Raw genomic sequence first — 8,594 nt, forward strand, 5'->3', positions numbered from 1 at the left:
CAAACAAACAATCTTAACTTCAAACGAAAAAAAGTAACAAAGAATTCCAATGAAACATAATGAATCAAGTTAAGAAATTAACCAAAAAGGAGTGAAATTTCTTTTAGGAGGCAAAAACAACCGCCAGCAAAAAAAAAATGCAAGCCAAAGAAGTTTCACGCATCATTTTTTCCACCATTCTTTTGTTTCGCCTCAATTGGTGTCAATGACAATTGTGTGCAGTCTGGCATTAAAGAATGCTGCAACATTTTTCTGATTATAACGATAATGATGGCAAACGGTCCGCGGCAAAATAGATATGTGATAAGAATACAATGTTGTAAGGCCGCAAGGTGAAATACGTAGTGTTAGATTTTAGACATTTTTTATAGAAAATACTATATTTTAATTTTTTGAAACTGAAAAAAACTTCGTAATTTGAGGATAAATTCTGTCGGCTCCGACCATATGATATCTTATAGCATTACATATAACATTCTGCTGCAGAGAAGACCACTCTCTCTCTCTCTCACACACACAAAATCTCAAAAATAAGATACACAGGTGGAAAGTCTCGGAACTCTCCTTTTGTGACAAAAAATGTATATGAGTTTTCGAAATAAATCCAAAACAAATTGGATTTAATCATGGTACAATAAGGAGGTAGAACAGCTTCGTAAAATTACAGAAATACAGCCCTGAGGCTATGCCCGCTTTCTGTCACTCATTCAAAAATTTATGAAATAAGTTGTTTTAATTTTTTTTTCATACTTTCCCTCATATTTTAATGAGTCAAATAGTGCAAACAATGAATGAAATGCCGTATTTTCTCCCAAAAACATGATCAAAACCGTTCAATCTTTCAATTTTATGGCTAAACTAGTTAATAGCCTTGATGATCGTTGGTTTTGAAAATATTTTTTTTTTATTTTCAAAACAATAAATACATACACAAAATTGGCAGAAGTCGGGCACACTTAGAAAAAAATTATAAACAGGTGATAGCCCAACATACCAAAATGGCTTGAGAATAATATTACAATAAGCTTATGAACATAAGCTTTAAGCTTGAGAAAATCTTGAGAAAACATTGAAAAATGTTTGTGTAACAAGTATAGAATAATCGAAACGGAATCCTTATTTATAAGCTTATACTTGAAATTGTAGAATAAGCTTACAAAAATAATATAATAAGCTTATTTTTGTAATAGTATATAATATTATTTTTTTTAATTTTTAATCATTTTTCACATTTTTTTCTTGATGGACATCCCAGTAGTCACTGCCTCATTGATACCCTGACGCTTTCTTCTCCCTTATTTGAACTTCTGCATCTCTTCCACTAAGACTACACATCTATTGAATTCCTTCAACTTTTTTGATGCTTCCAATCTGAAATGGGATTGGAATAATTTATGTGAAAGATTTCCGGATTTATTATTCATCCATACCTTAAGGGTTCGGTCCAGAAATGGGTCCTAAATTCGCGTGATTTTGTTTTTTGCCAAAGAAAATAATTTCTTGCTGACAATTTTCACAAAAAATCAAAACTAATTTGTCAACAAGGGACAGATTTGAGAAATGATTGTGGAACATAAGTGTTTCTCAAGCATTGTTGAAAAATTATATTTTTTTAATATTGTTCTCAAGCTGAATTGTATTTTTGGTATGTTGGGAGGTCTACCTTACCTTTTTATTGTACCATGGATTTAATATGGAAGACTAACAAAAGACAGGACGATATCTGCCTGGGCAGACAAAATATAGGCAATAACATCAACAGTCCCAGGGACATCCCAGTGAGGTCAAGTGCTGAGAATTATGGGGATTTTGGTCACAACGCCATATTGAAAAAAAAAAAAAATAAAAGAAAATGAGACTCCTTAAAAATCAAAAATGGATTTACTATGGGGTATTAAGATCTACGTAATACATTATAGCCCACACTCTCGCCTCGGCCCGTGATACATAGTTTTTATACCCTACACCACAGGGCGGTAAGAGTCTTATGTCCTTGTGCATTCGTTTGTAACGTGGTGAAGAGAGGAGAGAGAGACACATAGTTTCTTTTGAGGATCTTCATAGAATCACTTTTTAGTCGACTTATGCATGCCCGTTTGTCTCTCCCTGTATTTTTGTGAACAAAATACAAGTCGCATTTATTATCCGATAGAGATTAAATTCTCCAAATAATATTTGATTGGTTGTAATTGGTAAGAATAGGTTCAAATTTAGATATAGCTCCCACATATATCTTCAACCGTTTTCGGAATAATTGTACACCAAATGGTCAATATCAGTTCAAATGACCTGAATTTTGGCACATCTAACCGAACTCAGTCTAAAAACAAATGCAAATTTGGTGAAAATCGGTTCAGATATAGCTACAGCTTCCATATATATGTTTTATCCGATTTGTCCCACACATTTGTAATATGCACTCCACAAGAATGATATTTGGTAATAAATATCAGATGGAATCAAGGAATACCTCTGCCAAATTCTACGAACACTGGTTCAGATTTTGATATAACTCCTATATATATCTTCAACCGAATTCGGGTTAATTTTGAACCAAATGGCCAATATCAGTCCAAATAACTGAGTTTTCAACCATTTGACCGAATTCGGTCTAGAAGCAAGTACATCAAATTTAGTGAAAATCAGTTTAGATATAGATATAGCTCCCATATATACAGGGTGATATAAAAAACTGCAACAAAGTCAAAAGCCATAATTTTTACATTTTTTTTTTAATTTTATTGAATGAAAGCAAAAATGCCGGAAATATCATCAAATTTTAGAATATGTTCAGATTTGTTCGAATTGGTCACCTTCCGCACGAATCATGTCTTTCCAACGACCACGCTGTCCGAATGTCGCTCTACGGTATTTTGGCCCATTTCCGGCGAAGCGCTTGCTTGAGGTGATCGACACGTTGGTATTTTTTAGTGCCAACATTGTTTTCCAAAATACTCCAGACACAATAGTCTAACGGATTGGTATTCGGAGATTTTGGTGGCCAATGTGCGCTGGAAATGAAGCGATGGACCTCATTTTGTAACCATTCTTGGCTGGCGCGTGCTGTATGCGATGGTGCTGAGTCCTGTTGGAAAGTCCAAGGTCTGCGGCCAAAATATTTGCGTGCCCAAGGCTTTAATACTCCCGCCAGAATATTTTCGCGATAATATTCGGCATTTATTCACGATCGATTAATACGAGCGGAGAGCGACCATCGGCTGTTATGGCGGCCCACACCATCACCATGGCTGACGTTTGAGTTCCGTTGGCCAACCGAAAGTGCACATTTTCAGCTGACCTCTTTGGCAAGTAAACACGATCATTTGGTTTGTTTACAAACTGCTGGACATCGACGCGGGTTTCGAAAGTAGCTTCTTTACTTTTCGAACCATTTCTGCTGATGTTACTTTTTTCTTCCGTCCACTTGACGTCGGGCTACGCTACCAGTGTCACGGTAATGAGCGATGGTACGAGACACAAAAGATTTATTCACATTTAAATGCTGGAGTGCTCTAACGATAGCCACTTGAGGTTTTCCAGCCAAATATAAAGAAATCACACCATCAGGCTTAAATTCCATCACGAATAACTTTTTTTCTGGAAAATTCTCATCAAAACGCTTTTGTACGCTTGTAAACAATATAATGAGCTGTCACTGGAAAACAGCTGTCGGACGAGTGGCTTAGAAATGACAGCAGTCTGAAGTTGTTTGCAGTTTTTTTATCTCACCCTGTTTATCTTCAACTGATTTTAGGTTAATTATACATCAAATGACCAATATCAGCCCACATGACCTGAATTTTGGCAATTTCAACCGAACTCAATCTAGAAGCATTTACATCAAATTTGGTGAAAATCGGGGCAGATATATATGTTTCATCCGATTTGGTGTTTAAGTCCTTCACATTCGTAATATGCGCTTCACAAGAACGATATTTAGTACTAGATATCAAATACAGCCTAGAAATAACTCTGACAAATTTTATGAAGATCGGTTCAGATTTAGATATAGCTCCCATATATAGCTTCAACTGATTTCGGATTAATTGTGAACTAAATCCAATATCAGTTCAAATTTCCGAAATTTTGACACACCTGAAAATTGCCTTAATTTTGATACAATTACCTGAATTTTGATACATCTAGAAGCAAATTCATAAAATTTGTTGAAAACTATTGCAGATATAGCTATAGCTCTCATATATATGTTTCCTTCGGTTTGGCCACTAAGTCCATCATATTTGTAATATGCACTCCACAACAATGATATTTTCTAAATTTTATCAAGATCGGCTCAGATTTGGATATAGTTCCCATATATATCGTTAATCCGATTTCAGGTTTATTTTGCAAATAATGGCTGATACCGGCCCAAATGTAGGGAATTTCGGGACGTAAGTTTGTATTTTGTGGAAGTTGGCTTCGATAACTATTTTTTTAATAAAAATCCTTCTCGGAGTGATATCATGCACCCTATAGCAATGTTATTTGGTATAAAAGATAGAAATGTCTCCGTGAAAATCGATTCAGAATTGGATATGCCTGCCATACATTACTTTCCTTCGAAATAATATTTTAACTGCTTTAAAGCCAAAGGTTGATAGGTGGTATGATCTACTTCAAATAAATTTCCAATATAGATTCTTTTGTTACGGGAGCTCTACTTAATATGCTTAGTGGTGTAGGATATCCTATAGTCGGTATATTATTTTATGTTGTATTGAACGTATGTAACTAGATGCCAGTGAGTTAAACACGTTACTACTTTATTAATATAAATAAAGGAAGTAAAAAAGCTGTAAGTACTGCCGGGCCGAACTTTGAATGCCCTCCACAATTTGGAACGAATCTGGCAATTTTCAACAAAAAATAAAATCCGTTAAAAATTCTGTTAAAATATTAAAAATATCAAATGTAACCGTCATATTAGGGCCTAAACGACGACGTGGACCTGCATATGCAATTTTTGTCATAAGACATTAAAATATTTAAATGCGAAACTTGAAAAAATAAGTGATTAATGTAGCTACAATCATCAATATAGGGAGGTACTATGATATGGGAGCTATTCCAAAATGTGGAGCTGCACAGACAATTTTCTGCCTTGGGCTGCAGTATCCATTACGAACTTCAAATACCAAATTTCAAACAATTCCGATGAATAATGTCGCTAAAATCATCAAAATACCGAATATCGGGAGGTACCGAAGATGTGAACCTGCGCAGACAATTTTCTGTCAATGACTGTAATATTCATTACGAAATTCAAATACCAAATTTGTAATAGTTCTGGTTAAAATTGTCGCAAAAATCATCAAAATACCGAATATCGGGATGTACCTCCTGTCATAGACTGTAGTATCCATTACGAACTTCAACTACTACTTTTGAAACAATTCCTGTAAAAATGTCGCTAAATTAATCAAAATAGCGAATATCGGGATGTACCGTTATATTGGGGCTATATAAAGACGTAGACCTACACACAAAATTTTCTTTCTTAGGCTGTAGTATTCATTACAAATTTCAAATGCCAAATTTGAAAGAATTCCGGATAATATAGTGGCTAAATACCGAATATCGAGAGGAACCGACATTTGTTGGGGCTATATAAAGAGGTGGACCTACACACAAAATTTTCTGTCTTAGACTGTAATATGCATTTCGAACTTCAAATGACAAATTTGAAACAATTCCGGTATCGCTAAAACTATCTAAATACCGAATATCGGGACAATTTTCTGTCTTAGACTGTAGTATCCATTTCGAACTTCAAATATCAAATTTAAAACAATTGCGATTAATAATGGCGCTAAAATCATCAAAATACCGAAAATATGGAGGTACCCCTATATGTGGGGACTATACCAAAACGTGGACCTACATGACCCATTTTCAATACCAAAAGTTCTGCAGACATAATATACATTTGAGTAAAATTTTATCAATCTACTTAATTTTGTTTGGAAGCTAGAGTGATTTCCTCAGACGAACAGACGGATAGACGGACGTACATCGCTAAATCGACATAGAATTTTATGCTGATCAAGAATATGTATACTTCTTGGGGTCTAAAATGTATATTCCGAAGTGTGCCAAATGGAATGACAAACTTAATATACCCTCCATACTATGGTGGAGGGTATAAAAATATAATTATTTCGTGGAATTTCAAAGGGAATGTCAATATGGCTTATTCTCCACATTATTGTGAAGAATGTGAAAGGAGCGATAATAGATGTTCAGGTGCATCGTACACTTTTCTTATGTATTGCACATCACAGTCGCCTCGTAATAATTAAAATTATTATCTTTGTAATAAATGCGTTGTCTTTATCGTATGCATTTACATACGCATTTCAAACCGAACTAGATGATTAATTCATTTTAAGTGATTCATTAAATTGACGATTATCATCACGTATAATTGACATAAATTTTGTATTTGTATTACACGTACACAAACACACACACATGCACATACATACTTATGCATGTAACGGCGTTGACGACTGCATTGACATGTTTTGCTTATTATAATTGTTGTTATTATTATTTTTGTTATTAAGGTTTGAAATTCATAGTTGCAATACAATGGAAATCAAAAATGCATCCTTGCAACCTTTACAACAATGTGCCTTCAAACTCCGCCATGGTTGTCAGGGTGTTGCAATACAAGCGCATACAGACATATGTGTGTATGTATTAATTTTTGAATAAGTTTGGGATTTTTAATGTTAATTATTTTCCATCATTAATGCATTACACATTTGTCATATACTTTATATGTGTTTGTGGCTGTTTGTTTGACTGTCTGTCTGTCGCTCTGCCATCTATCTCCCTGTTTGACTGCCTGTCATTTCATTTCAATTCAATTCAATCCATTTCAGTTGCTGTTCAAGTAGCATTTCAATTTTCTGTTATAAATATGATGATGAAGGTGACAACAATTTAACCATTATTCAATTTTCAAATTGTCGTTGTTGTTGTTGTTGGATTTTTCATTGTTCAGCATTTGTTATAAATCAAATATGCAGCAACAACAAACAGAAACAACAGCAACAACAGGCACTTTATAAATATCCATCGGATAACAACATAATGGGAATACTAAATTAGTTTACAATAACAATATTTTGAAATAATTTTATTACGCGACCACGAACGAATATCGACGACATCAGTCAATAAATCTTTATTGTTTTTAACACCTACTCCTGTGACAGAATTTTTAATGAAGATTATTGGATGCGATTATAAGCCATGTTGTTCTCATAATGTTTTTGTTGTTTGCGATGATGGAAATGTTATACAAAAGAAAAATAAATAAATAAGAAATGAATATTTTAGTTATATAAACAAGGAAACATGTCGGGAATAAGAAAACCTCATTCGATTCATAAAAAAATTAAGGTACTGTCATCCAATTGTTGAATATTTAAGTAAATTTTTAATATAATTCTGTGACATATGATGGGTGTTTGATTTAATTTGATTTGTAAATAAATGGGAAAGGCAAAGACAAAAAAGTTAATTTGGTCCCAAGCAAATTTAACTCGTGGAAATAGTTTTTTTTTTTTTAATTCACACTATATTTTTCGAGGTGGTTACAAAATAAATCGCAAAACGGAAAATAAACGTAGTTCTTAGATATGGAGCCTATAAATTACTAACAGCAAAGTTTAGATAGGGCTTTAACAATAACAATATGGGATGGTACAGTACGCATAGATCTATATAAACAATTGTTTAAGAGCAACGGTGATAACCAAAACGAAAGGGCGGGGTTGCAAGGTGGGGTGATGGTTGGAATATGAAAACGCTTACCGATATTGGTATGGGGTCCGTTGGAATTGTCATTTCCAGACTTTGGAAAAAAGTAGTGCTATACCCATATTGTTGGAAATCGAATCGATACCTCTTACAATTTTCGAAAAAACGATATTTTGGATCTATGGCAGGAATTGATTTCCACTAAACTTGACGGAGACATTTTAATCATTTTTATATTTTTATACCAAATAACATTGCTATAGAGTGCATTAGAAGAATTATTTTAAACAAGTAAAAAAGCTGTAAGTTCGGCCGGGCCGAACTTTGAATACCCTCCACCATTTGGTACAAATTTAACAATTTTCAAATAAAATAAGATCCCTTAAAAATCTGTTAAAATCTTGAAAATACCTAATGTAGCCGTATATTAGAGTCTATACGACGATGTGGACCTGCATAGGCAACTTTGTCACAAGTTATTACAATATTCAAATGCGAAACTTGAAAAAAAAAATCAGTTTATAATGCACAGGCAATTTTCTGTCATAGACTGTAATATCGAACTTCACGAACTCCAAATGCGAAATTTGAAACAATTCCGGTAAATAATGTCGCTAAAATCATCAAAATACCGAATATGGGGGGTACCGTTATATGGGGGCTATATGAAGACGTGGACCTGCACAGACAACCTCCTGTCATAGGCTGTAGTATCCATTATGAACTTCAAATGCAAAATGTGAAACAATTCCGGTAAATAATGCCGAAAAATTATCAAAATACCGAATATCGGGAGGTACCGTTATATGGGGGCTATACGA

The 8,594-nt window shown here is 34.0% G+C and overlaps 1 long non-coding RNA gene across 1 annotated transcript; it reads right to left on the reverse strand.

The window, feature by feature from the left end:
- Nucleotides 1-1,175: 1,175 nt before the first annotated feature.
- LOC109612180 (uncharacterized) lies at nt 1,176-1,638 on the reverse strand. The gene is made up of 2 exons (XR_002194372.2): nt 1,431-1,638; nt 1,176-1,371 (listed from the first exon to the last, which is right to left on the reverse strand). It is a non-coding gene; the product is annotated as an uncharacterized LOC109612180 (long non-coding RNA).
- Between the last annotated feature and the right edge of the window lie 6,956 nt (nt 1,639-8,594).

The sequence above is a fragment of the Musca domestica genome, unplaced genomic scaffold (assembly GCF_030504385.1).
Source record: "Musca domestica strain aabys unplaced genomic scaffold, Musca_domestica.polishedcontigs.V.1.1 46, whole genome shotgun sequence".
In the NCBI taxonomy this organism is placed as follows: domain Eukaryota; kingdom Metazoa; phylum Arthropoda; class Insecta; order Diptera; family Muscidae; genus Musca; species Musca domestica.